At 36.0% G+C, this 13,763-nt stretch overlaps 1 protein-coding gene across 8 annotated transcripts in view; it reads left to right on the top strand.

Moving 5' to 3' along the window:
• The first annotated feature begins 10,124 nt into the window (after nucleotides 1-10,124).
• Nucleotides 10,125-13,763, top strand: part of CAP (Cbl-associated protein) — a 158,150-nt gene continuing 154,511 nt past the window's right edge. For 4 of the 8 annotated variants that reach the window (XM_074177557.1, XM_074177560.1, XM_074177562.1 and 1 more), the window contains exon 1: nucleotides 10,125-10,425. The gene's annotated coding sequence lies outside the window, so the exon portion shown is untranslated. The remainder of the gene's footprint in view (nucleotides 10,426-13,763) is intronic. The other 4 variants (XM_074177564.1, XM_074177563.1, XM_074177559.1 and 1 more) reach the window with 2 other exon arrangements.

Below are 13,763 nucleotides of genomic sequence, written 5' to 3'. Positions count from 1 at the left end.
TTCCAGACAACACTAAAGTATATGCATTAATTTTGCATGATACAGTTTTAACATACAATGCATTGGATGGTTCAGTTCATAGCAGATATTGACACTTTTTTTCACTCTATCATATACTGTTTTATGATCTTTTTTTTATTTGTAACTGACTTATATCACGTATTGTATTTTATATCATATTTATTGTTTTGTAATCATTTTCTATTGTATTTCATGAGATTTAAATAAATAAAACATGAAAATAATACAAAGTTTTTTATTTGACATCATTTATGATTTACAGGAACATACAGACTATCTAAAATAACTTCTTCCTCATAATCATCATTTTCGCGACCATCTTCAATTTCCTCTCGATTTTCATCATTCAATTCAAAGTGATGAATAATCCATTCTGGCAAGTATGGTTGGAGGCTATACAGGAATCTTCTTAGGTTCAGTTCAATCATAACCTCACAAAGTTGCCACAATTCCAATTCATTATCCAAAAATTTGTTACAAACTTCTGCACCACTCCAATAGTTCTCAGCATCACGAAGGCATAATTCGATTTGTTTTTCATCATAGCATACACTCATATCATAATTGCTTGCATGTTCGGCTCCATCACCCAACACCTTCAATTTAGACGACAAATGTTGAACCGATGATTTGAGATCTACAACATCGACCCAATCTTGACTTGCGTACTGCATCCACATCTTTAAATGGTGGAACTGAAATCGAATAAAAAAAAACAATAAGCAACCTCCAATTTTTCAGTGATATAATACTCACATTCCCATTTTACTTGTAGTTACAAAGTGGGTGTATTCAACTAAGTTAGTAATGTTTATATTTCCATATAATTATCATCTAATATATGAATATTAATGAAGCAATAAGAAATTCATTATAATTACTATTATTATTCAATCATATTGAATTTGACTAGAGTTAGCGTTTTCACACCAAAAAACTTTGTAAGCTATGACCTAAAGAAATTCGCTATAAATTATTACAATTATTATTCAATCATATTGAATTTAACTAGAGATCGCGTTTTCATGCCAGCAAAACTTTGTTGGCTCTGTCCTAAATACACCATCGTATATTTACCACCTGATGAGTTGATACAAGATATATCGTCATCACTGAATTGCAACGAAATACGTTTTGGTAGCCATGTTTTAAATAATTTATCATTGCTCACATCTTGCAAAGTTAATAAAATTGATTTACCAAATCGTGTAGAATAAGTTGACATATTTTTAATTATGTACACTTCATCAATTGGCAATGATGATAAGGCCTTTTGCTCTAGTATTTCCACCTCCTGTACAATCAAATTATTAATTTTATTCAAGTCTACTTTTGAAACGGACATGATGATAATATATATGAAAATATAAACAATTTCCAACAGACAAATACACTCACCGTCTTCCTTCTATTACGAACTGAATAACACTCTACCAATTGCTAACTGCTGCAGATATATTCGTCTACTGATTTCATAGTGTGCCAAGCATTTCTTTTATATTAAACAGTGCGAGTCACCCCCACCATGAAACCGTGAAAGGTTCACATTGCTAGTTGCTATCCACTAGAGATGCCTGACGTCACAGCCAAGCCCATCTCCCAATTTGATGCGATAACAGTTGCCGGCACGAGCAAGCAGTGATCGTTGCGCTCTCGGAGAGGGCAGACGTTTGCACAGTCCTCGCCCGCCTGCGTGTCACCATCAATAGCGAGGGTAGGGTGATGCGTTACGTCACATCATTCACTGCTTCGAGAGCGATAGCCGAACAAGCAATTGTCGTTGCGCTCTCGGAGAGGACAGACGTTAGCACAGTCCTCGCCCGCCTGCGTGTCACCATTGATGGCGAGTCTGGGGCGTTACGTCACATCCTTCACTACATCGAGGGAGGTGAGAGCAGACCGATGAATACGCATTACTCTGCCACACGTCGTGGAGTGAACATGTCGCTCTCTAGCCGTTGAACGGTTATTGCTGTGACGTCACTCCACTACTAACTTGGTGCCCTCACACCGATGGAGCATTCATTACTTGGAGGATCTTCGAAGTATGCAGACGTATGTTTGTACATAGACAAACAAGCACATGATGAAACCCTGTACCGTGCATTCTCTTACACACACACACACACACACACACATACACACACAAAATCTCATATGAAAAAAAAATCTGAACGATCCATGCACCAGACACTTCAAGGTCACAACGCCTTGACTTCACTGCACAACAAAAAAAAGCAAATAACACGTCATATTGGTGGGGGGAGGATTAGAACCGGGAAAAAATTTCTGAACAATCCATACACCACACCCTTCAAGGTCACATCACAGTGACTTCACCAAACAACAACCAATAAAAAAGCAATTAATACGTCATAGTGGTGGGGGGAGGCTTAGAACCGGCTCAAATCTCCTACTAATTATTATTCCCTTATTAAATTACACAAAACCAATTTCCCGATTAGACCAGTGGTGTCGTTTGTAACGGCACCTACCGTAAAAATCTCAAACCAATTTCAAGCCAAAATTCGGTATAAATGATTCTTATCAATTAGTGGATAATATTAAAAACGTAATTCTTCCGGATAAGGCAAAATTAATATCGTTTGATGTCCAAAATTTATTTCCCAGTATTCCGCCAATTGAAACAATTGGACTAGTTGAGTGTCTCTTAGACAAAAACCACGTAAATCCACTGATAAAACAGGAAATTGTAAATTTACTCACCATTTGTCTGTCCCAAAATTATTTCCAGTTTGACGGAAAATTCTATTCATGCAATGAATTTCATGGATAACATAGAGTATGAAATCCATAATAATCAGTTAGCTAACAGTTTTTTGTACTTGTACAGATACGTAGATGATATCTTAGTATGTTTTACTGGTACCGATAGGCAATTAGGCAAGTTCATTGAATATGCCACCCGTCAATAAAATTCACCACTGAGAGGGAGGTAAATAATAAATTACCTTGACTTAACCATAACGAAAAATAACAATAAACATGAATTTGCAATTTTTCACAAACCATCGTACACAGACATTATCATACATAATTCCTCCACACATCCTTACCAACATAAAGTTGCGGCATTCAATAGTATGCTTCCCAGATTATTGAATATTCCACTGTCTGATAGGGAGTTCCAAGAAGAGCTGAATTTAATCAAACAAATCGCGGTTAATAACGGTTACAAAGTAGATATTATATACGCCATTCTCACCAAAAAACTTCAAAAGCAAGTCATGGACTTGGTCTACCCATATTCAAGATGCGATAACGTCAGTTATAGGACATTGGCATATTTGGGTGAACCAACCAGGAACATTGCCCGTTTTTTGAAGAAAGAAGGCGTAAATGTAGCTTACAGAACGAATAATAATCTAAGTAAATTTATTTAAAACAATAAAGACAAAACTTCGTTGTTGGATAGATCAGGAGTATATAAGCCGACTTGTGGCTCTTGTCCAAAAGTGTATATTGGCCAAACTGGAAGAACATTTTCCCAAAGAATTAAAGAGCATAGAAGCAGTTTTATAAATATAAAGACCAATTCCACATTTGCAAACCACCTATTAGCAGAAGGACATGAGTTCAATCAGAGAAGAGTTTGAAACTCAATCTTCTAGAATGTTTAGAAATCAATAGATTCATGAATTCAGATAATTTACTGAATGATCAATTAGAATTAAATAACTCTCCGTTATTGAATATGTTTTCAAATGTGGAAAATGGAACATAAGCTCGGGTAATTAAATTCATTACAAACTTAGGTAAAAAATCAGGTACTTGAAATTCAGGTACCTCAAATTGTAGAATAAGGTATATATAGCATTGAATGTGGAAAGCCATTGTATGGCGAAACACTTGTTGCGTTTTTGTAAAACTGTCTAGTGAAAATCACACAATAAAGTATTTTAGAATACGCAAGGAATAATCCCTGATTTTTATGCCGCATGTTTAATAAACACCCTGTATAAACCACAATATTTTATACACTCCTCATATAAGCAATATTTAAACAAATTGGCGAAACATGACGTGTATGCCGTAAAATAAGATCTGTTTCATTCTATGTTATGGAAACTTCTTTCATAAATACCGATGAAAGATCTGAGAATTTTATCAATGACATCATGCGTCCAGAAAAATGACCTGTTTATTCTCTGGTAAGCCACTGTGTTATTTAAATTTCAGATTAATGTCTTCGTCCAAGAAATCGCACTTGAACGGCATTTTATGGAAATCGATAGAAATGTGTTATTAATTGTGTTGCCGTGTAAAATTGTTGTGGTTTGATAAACAGCTTCATTATTATATCTTGCAAGTGCCGCTGAATTGAGATTATGAAAAAACGACAGGCTTATTGAAAGAAAGAGTTGTTTTTAATTACACGAATTGGGCGGTTCAATAATGTCCAAAATCGATAATTGAATTGATCAAAATGGTATTTCAAATGAACCGACTTTTGAAGGATGTCAATTAGCTTTTCGAAAAAAATAATAAAATAAATATTATTCATTAGTTCTATGAGAAAATTGTTTATATCAGCAATGACTGCCGTAATTACTATTGAGACTTATCCCCCTTTCAAATCACGTTCCAAAATTTCTTCAACCAAATTCCAAATATAAAGTCTTTATCACCAACAATGAAAGCAATACTTTATTGTCAGAAAGATCAGGAGGATATTAAGTGAATTGTGGTTTTTGTCTCCAACTTCATTTTGGTCAAATTGGAAGCACTTTTTCCCAAGATTCAAAGAACATGAAAGTAGTTTCCCAAATAAAAAGACTGAAGAACTATTCGTGAACCAACTTTTGACAAGTGGGTATGAGTTTAATGATGTATTTTGACGTATGCCAATGAACACTGAAAGAAAGATAAATCCAGAGTCAAAGTACTAGTTGATGAACCAAGATCACGTTCATCGAAGAAAAGCTGAATACAGAATATAGAAGGTAGTAAAATCAAGTACTATGATTTTTGGGATTCCTCACAAATGCGAGAGAAAAGTTACAAGTCATAGGCAACCATAATAATTCAGTTATGTGAGAAAAAAGTAGGCCACTGCTACCTACAAATATTAATAGCTCATGATGTATAGCGACTGCATTTAACAGTTTGAATATGTGAAGTATCAGAAATTCGCAAAAAGATTCGCCAAAACGTGCCAAATATCTAAAAATACATTCTGCGGTAATAAAAGTGGTGTCTTATCCCGACAGGTTAAAACATCAAGAAACGAAATAAAAATTCAAACATATTGTACGAATACTTTCTTGGCGTTATAAATAGCATCTGAAATAATAAATAAAACGATGAGGCGCAACACTTTCTATTGCAATTCGTGTTTTATGGAGCATCTACTTGAAGAAAACCATACGGTGAGGTCTACATACGTTTTTGTGTGCATTGCAAAATCAACGTAGAAATTTGAAAAACTCCTCACTCTTGGTATTTTCACTTCAGGAAAGTGGCACACCATTTTGAACAACATTTTTCGTATTACATGTAATGTAATGAGGTAAATAACTGAATCAATTTAATTTTTATGTTCATGAATTCTTCAACGTCATTTTAACAGGATCAATTAAAAAAAACAATTGTATCCTTGCCGACATTTTAAATTTAATAAAATTCTTCTTCAGGGCTAGAAAAGTAGTTTTTTGTATTGATAATATTACTATTTTAAAAACCATTAGACATATTAGATACATAGTTGAAAATTAAAAATTAAAAACATTGCAACAACAAACTTCCAAGCCAACACCAACACAAAAAAACAAAACACATTATATTTCGGAAAGAATTGAATTGACAGTTCAGTACTAAATGTACCGTTACGTGACAAAAATAAGAGGTCAACCTCGGACTAAGTTATACACTTTTATTTTGGTGCCCTGAAAGTTGTCTTGAAAGCAAGTCGTTATTAATTATAACGTATCAACTGATAAATAATACAAATTATTTCATTTTTCATAATATTTCATCAATTCAACAACTTTATACGAGGTATTATGCACTGAGATTCACGGTTGACCTTGCATTACAGAGAGTATGGCTGAGCGTTGCGGGTTCTCCGCCCTCTATCTCAAAAACGATTGGGGGTATAAAAAGAATTTCATCAACATTTGTCGCAAATTTAATGCTCTACTACAGGGGTCTCCAAACTTTGAAGCCTTCGGGCCAAAATAATTTTTTCAGTTTGTTCCAAGGGCCAATTTCTGCCCTTAACTATATTTCAAGACTAGGATAGTCGCAAAGTGCGTGACCTAAGCAAACTTACGCTTTTTTTGCATTTCAATTATTATTGTGTATTGTGACACTTAACGACATCTAGTGGCGAGCAGTGGTACTATGTACTATATTTTTCAGATAGCTGCTAGGTGGCATCAAACATAATTAAATATTTGGAAATACCGCGTTGGTTCGAGAAAATTCTGGTTCTAGCTAGTGTATTTCGATCACCTCGAGATGGCAGTAATAATTGCATATAAAAAGGCTAGCGGCGCAACTGCGAGTTAGTCTGCGTAGGAAAGGCGAAGGAAGTGAAACTGTCTATTGTGAAATAAAGTAACACCCGTCAATAAAAGTATTTTGATTTGACTTATTGTTTTTATGTGCGGTTTATTAGTATGGAAAAGAAGCGAAAAATCGACAGTGAATGCAGAACGTTCCAAGAAAAATGTAACTTTCAGTATTTTGTGATGAGTCCAGTAATAAGGAGCTATGTTTAATATGTAATGAAACCATACTGTTCTCAAAGACTATAACATTAAACGACACTATGAATCGAAACATCTTCAAAGTTACTCCAAGTATACAGGAAGTTTGCGGAGCTTTGAAACGTGGACTCAAATCGCAGCAATCTTTGTTTGCCAAAGCGAATACTGAACAAGAGTCTGCAACTCGCGCCAGCTTCCGTGTGGCTCTTGAAATCGGAAAACGTGGCAAACCATTCACCGATGGAGAAATGATAAAAGAATGCTTGATTGCAGTAGCCGAAGAAATATGCCCCGAAAAGGTAAATTTATTTAAAAGTGTCAGTTTGTCAGCAAACACAGTGGCTCGGAGGGTGCAAGATATCGCAGAAAATATATCATCTCAACCATCTGACAAAAATGGACATCATGAGTGGTTTTCTCTAACATTGGATGAGTCAACGGATGTGTCAGATACTGCTCAGGTGTTGATTTTTATTCGAGGAGTAGATAAAAGCTATGAAGTGTATGAAGAACTTCTTGATATTGATAGTATTCACGGCATGATAACTGGGGCAGATATTTTTAAGGGAGTTGAAAATGCCATTAATAAAAAGAACCTTCGATGGAGAAATTTGAAATCTATAACAACTGATGGAGGCAAAAATATGTATAGTAAAAATAAAGGAGTGGTTGCACTTGTGTCAAAGGCTGTAGAAAATGATGGTGGTTCAAAACCAATAGTCTTACATTGTATCATTCATCAATAGTCCTTGTGCGGAAAACGTTTAGATATGTCTGAAGTTCTAACACCAGTCACATCAGTTGTTAACTTCATCAGATCCACTGGACTGAATCACCGACAATTCCGCGAGTTTATTCAACAGATTGGAGAAAATGATTTACCATATCATACTGCCGTACGCTGGCTTAGTTGCGAAAAAGTCCTCAAGCGCTTTTATGAACTTCGAGCAGATATCGAAATTTTTTTCAATGAGAAGCAGCGCCCTTTAGCCTATTTAGAAAATAGGAATGGATGTGAAAGTTAGCCTTCTATGTCGATTTGACAAATCATATGAACGAACTGAATTTGAGATTGCAAGGAGAAAATCAGCTTCTCCCTGATTTATACACCAATATCAAATCCTTCAGGCAGAAAATAATACTATTTCAATCGCAATTACGTAAAAAATATTTCACACATTTTGAAACATGTGAAATATTCAGCCACACTACAGAGACTGAATTTCCCGTCAATTTTGCAATCGAAACTTTGAGTGCTTTGAAGATAAATTGTGATACTCGTTTTTCAGATTGGCGATGACTTGACCAATCACTCCAATCGCATTATTGTCATTCACTACCCTTCTCTGAACATTTCTTTTCTTATTTGAAACCGAACCTGTCTCCCTGAATTTTCTGACCAAATCCAGAACGTGATTTCTGCTTAGGTGTTTACCAGGGTTTTGCTCGTTAAATAATATTGATGTTCTATTAGCATTTTGTTCGTTGCCAAAAAATAAGGCAATAACTGAAACCCTTTCAGCAGTAGTGTAAGGCATTTTTAAACAAATAACAATACACCACTCGTTTAAACAAAACAATCGAACAATGTACTAATGAAAACTGGAAGAAGCGGAGTGGGTATTTATTTAAAAAAAAGGGATTTTATTTAACAAAAAACTGATAAGAAAATCTGCTCGAACATTTTTTCATTTAGGCATACAAGTTACCGAGTGGTCTGTCTAACATATTATTAGCATGGCAATTTTAACTTCAAATTATCTTGAAAACTAATCGTTACATAATTTTTCTTTTAACAGAGTTGTAAAGGTATTCGAAAAACCTTTAAAACAAGGTGCCACTCGACCTACTTTCCCTATCTAAATAAGGGTCGTCGGACGCACCCCTCCGAGGGGGTGCGTACTACAAAAAATCTGATTAGTCTGAAAGGTGTCCCCCTTTAATTAGAAAACGATGTGTCCGAGCTTTTTTGACAATCTTTCTTTTTGTATTCAAAAACGGCATTGTTAAGTTTTCGTAGATATTTTCATGGGAGGTGTTCAAGTGATTTTGCACATTTGATTCCACCAAGAGCGGTTCATATCAGAAATAGGCGACGGACTATGGCTGCTCATCGATTTTAGGTTCAACTCAGTACACCTCGAACTTCACTGTTCAAAACTCTTTCATTTGGAGAAATGCGTGTATGTAGAATAAATTTCCTGAAAACGTTTTTCCAATTGAATTTACTCTCTAGCGACTCAAATCCAACGTATATCGCTACTTTTTCACAAGTACCGCACTTAGAGCGCCTAAAGGATTTTTTTGTAGTGCTTGTGTTTCGCCCTTTAAAAGAAATGTGTATGAAATTGAAAAATTTGGAAATTGTTAAAAGAATTGATTTGAACAATTAGATAAATGCCAATAATATACGAAAAATAATAGTTATTTATGTATCAAGGGAATTTAAGAGGGCCTTAATTACCGATGGCAAAGTTTGCGTCCCGAGGGCCTCTGGCCCGAGGGACAGCAATTGCCTGAGGTTATTAAGGCTCATTAATTCCCGTGGTACATAGATAATTTTATTTCTGACCGATTTCAATAAAATTTTGTTCATTTTTGAAACGGAAAAATGTACCAATTCATTACTTTCCCGGTATATTTGAATCAGGTACCGTTGATTATAGTAGAGTTTTCTTGTTGCTAGGTTGTTGCTATGTTACTTGTTTATAAACAGAACTTTGTTATCAAGCTGTGTTTGCGGTGAAAACGTGTTTTCTACCCCAAATATAATGGAGGATATTTTGAAAAAAGCTGAACAAGCAAGAGAATCATTAATTCCATCGAAATGTGAAGCCGTATACCAAAAAGAATACAAGATATATCTGGACTGGCTGACACAGTTTTCATTTCTATTTATTTTTACTTGTGAAAGGTAGAGGGAATTATAAAATCTATAATGTCCCAAGGGAGTTATGACCCTCTTTATTGATAGCGTAACTATGACGATATAAGCTTATAATATCCCGGTCAGAAATAAAAGTGTTAATAGATATTGTAGACGAATGTTAAAATATTGTTGAACAGTAGCTCCAAAGAAAATAGTAGAAAAGTGTTTTTATTGAACACAAAACATTTCGGATCATGAACAACTCGTCACATGGACATTATTGTTATCGTCTCAACAATAATTCCCAAATCTCAAAGCAAACAAATTTCGATTCGATAACAGTTCACTTCTTCTTTAATCGAATAATCCCTAATTCCGCAATAACCAGCTCAATCCGATGTAAAGGTCTCCTCCTCCCCGGAATCCTTGTAATCCTTGACGGTCGGAAGTTGGCAGGCTTCGCTAAATGGAGCAGGACCTTTCCATAACCACGTTATCATCGTAGCAGGCAGTGCTTTGAAACAATCGTGGAACGCGCACGCGACTGAAAAGGTCGACCAGAGTCGAAAGCGTTTCAAAAGCTCGTTACAGTTTTATTCAGACGCAGAAGACTTGATATAGATTCTCGGGTTCAGTGAGTGCCTGAGTTTATTTGTTACTGAGTTTATTTGTTACTGAGGGTGGTGTTGCAGTACAAAACGCTGTCGTTGAGTGATAATTGCAATAAAAACTTATTTGTTTTACGGAAAAGTCGCTAGGTGGTGTTGGTGTGTAGATTGGAGAACTTTCAGAGTTTTTTTGTTGGTAAGTAGGTAATTTTTGTATCAAAACATGGACTGGAAGGTAAAGATTTGGGAATAACATATATGCATATCCATAATATGGTTAAATTGGGAAATCTTGTGTTTACAAACATAAATACTATCAAAATGCTCTTCCAATTCTCAGTTAGACCCATGTTAGAGTTTGCATGTGTAATTTGGAGGGAAAATATCAATCTACACTGAAAGAAGTCAAAAAAATATAGAATAAATTTCTCAGGCATCTGTATTTTGAATATTATCATCGAGAAATATTCGAAATGTTGTCTCTGGAAAATAGACGAAACCTGGCGGTTTGTTATTTCTTTATATCATAAATAATGAAATCAAGTCACCATTGATGTTATCTTGGATACCATTTCATGTGCTTTGTCGTCTTACTGGCTCCTCTGCTATGTTCAATGTACCTTTAGTATTACGTATTAAGAATCCCTTTTTAACCATGCTTCGACTAGCCAACAATATCAATTTATACATTACGTAGAATGGACATTACCACAAACTACCTTTCGGCATGTCATCCTGTAAGTTGAGATTATATTTAATGCATGTTATGATGATATCGATATTATTTTTCATTGAATATTATATTTATTTCATCCATGTAATCGGACCTGATTGGTCTGTTTGGACACAAAATATTAAAGTAATAAATAAATAAATGGTACATGAAATACTACTACTACTAAATAGACACTAAACAAAAATTATAAACGGTTCACATAGTTTTTTTTGCCTATTATTGATCAATACGGGGTGTTTCTTCATACGGTACGAAACTTCAAAGAGTGATTCTTCAGGTCTTTTAAAAAAAATTCTCCTGAACATTTCCGGAGTTGCTTTGTTTCAGATATAGAGGGCGTTGAAGTTTGAAAAAACGGTAGTTTTGAAATATCATAAACATCCTTACTCCGCCTATTTAGCCCGAACTAGATTGAAATTATTAGGTCCAGTGGCGTCTCAGTGGGCACCACAGCCAACAATATTGAAAAAAAAGTCCGCCACTGACTTTTTTGTAATCTTTCATTTTTTCAGATTAGCAATTAAACATAATTTTTTATCGCTTGTGTTTTCTTCATATCAAGCTTCGTTTTTATGAAGGTGATTGACAATGTTTCATGATGAATTTTATTAGTTCGGACTTCCATTGTCTACTATATAAAATGATTTGAAATCCCTGAGACACCTGAAAGAGAAGAATTGAAAAATGAATAGCTGAAAATAAAAATTATATTGAGCAAAAACCTGAAATGAAATAACCGTGAAATAAAATACAAGTAAAAATAAAACAATTGAACAAAAATTAAATAAAAATAAAGAAATGAAAAAAGAAAATAAAGATACAAAGTTAGGAGATTCCAATCCACGTTAGTTCACGACGTTTCGATTGTTGGGTGATGACTGGACTGATTCCTCCGAGAGATGACTATTTATAGGTAGATCGAGTACTTCCACTTATCCCCGCTTTCCATTTTCTGCTTCACTGGTTCCGTTTTGGCGAGTGTTGGCCATTTTTCGCTTGATGATGGGTTTCCATACGTTGCGTATCTCTACGCTAGCTTGGCTGAATACGTTGTTGGACAACATGTATGCGGCTTCCTTGAATTTTCTCCTAAACCAATGTTCCTCACTGTGTATGATCTCAGCTTGGGACCACTCGATGTTGTGTTGATAGGTCCAAGCATGGTCTGCTATTCCTGATTTACTGGTTTCCTCTCGCAGTGTGTGTTTCTTGTGCTCAGCAATGCGAACATTCAATGGCCTCTTGGTTTCACCAATATAGGATTTTCCGCACTCACAAGGTATCCGGTAAATGCAATTCTTGGCTACTCAAAACTTGTCTATATTTTTACTTCCCTTAATACAACCATAACAAGGAGCAACATCGTCTTTTGTGAAGAATTCAAGGCATTTTGTCGAACTACTAGGGTCAATTGAGGTCACACAGGAAGATCAATTAATTAGTTTCGACGTGGAAAGCCTTTACACCAACGTTCCGGTCGAAGAAGCACTCCAAATCATACAGAGAAAGCTATCCGAAGACGGAAACCTGAAAGAGAGAACAAATCTACCTATAGAAGTAATTATGGAATAACTGTTACGAAACTGTTATTTCCAACTTGAGGATGAATTCTTTACACAAGATGAGGGACTGCCAATGGGATCGCCACTTTCACCAGTCATATCCAACATATATATGGAGTGGTTTGAAACTCTGGCCATTGAAGAAGCCCACAAGAAACCTCGAGTCTGGTTGAGATATGTTGACGACACCTTCATAATATGGAACCATGGGAATACTGAACTAGACGCCTTCCTGAAACACATCAACAGCGTGAGACCTTCCATCACTTTCACAATGGAGAAGGAAATCCACAACGAATTGCCATTCTTAGACGTTTTAATGAAGAGGACCGACACTAAGTGGGAAACATCTGTATACCGAAAACCCACTCATACGGGACAGTATCTGAACCACGAATCCAACCACCATCAATCGCCTAAAAGAGGTATCATCAAGACTCTATTAGACCGTGCTTTCGGGCTCTGTAATACGAAAGAAGGTAGAAAAAACTTTGGCTAAAAGACAACAGGAGCCTCGCAAGGAAGAGAAGCCGTCACAACCAGTGCTTGCACTTCCCTACATCAGAGGATTATCGGAGAGGATAAGAAGAATTGGTTCCAAGTACAACATCAGAACCTGTTTCAGATCCGGTAATACTATCCGTAGCAGCCTCACGAAAACCAGGCCACCAAACGCGGACTGCGATTCCAAGAATTGCATGGATACCCTGTGAGTGCGGAAAATCCTATATTGGTGAAACTAAGAGGCCATTGAATGTTCGCATTACCGAGTACAAGAAACACACACAGCGAGGGGAAACCAGCAAATCAGGAACAGCAGACCAAGTTTGGACCCATCAACACAACATCGAGTGGTCCCAAGCTGAGATCTAGCACAGAGAGGAACATTGGTTCAGGAGAAAATTCAAGTAAGCCGCATACATGTTGTCCAACAACGTATTCAGCCAAGCCAGCGTAGAAATACGCAACATATGGAAACCCATCATCTAGCGAAAAATGGCCAACTCCCGCTAAACGGTCATCTCCCACGGAACCAGTGAAGCGGAAAATGGAAAGTGGGGATGAGTGAAAGTTCTCGAACGACCTATAAATAGTCATCTCTTGGAGGAATCAGTCCAGTCATCACCCGAAGACGATCGTAGATACTAACAATCGAAACGTCGTGAACTAACGTGACTTGGAATCTCTCCACTTCTTTTTTCATTTCTTTATTTTTATTTATTCAATTGTTCTATT

This window comes from Leptinotarsa decemlineata, unplaced genomic scaffold, assembly GCF_025532065.1.
Source record: "Leptinotarsa decemlineata unplaced genomic scaffold, Ldec_3_MD MMD2_tig00002974_RagTag_RagTag, whole genome shotgun sequence".
Classification (NCBI taxonomy): domain Eukaryota; kingdom Metazoa; phylum Arthropoda; class Insecta; order Coleoptera; family Chrysomelidae; genus Leptinotarsa; species Leptinotarsa decemlineata.
The sequence above is the reverse complement of the archived record's forward strand: the minus strand, read 5'-3'. Positions and strand labels throughout refer to the sequence as shown.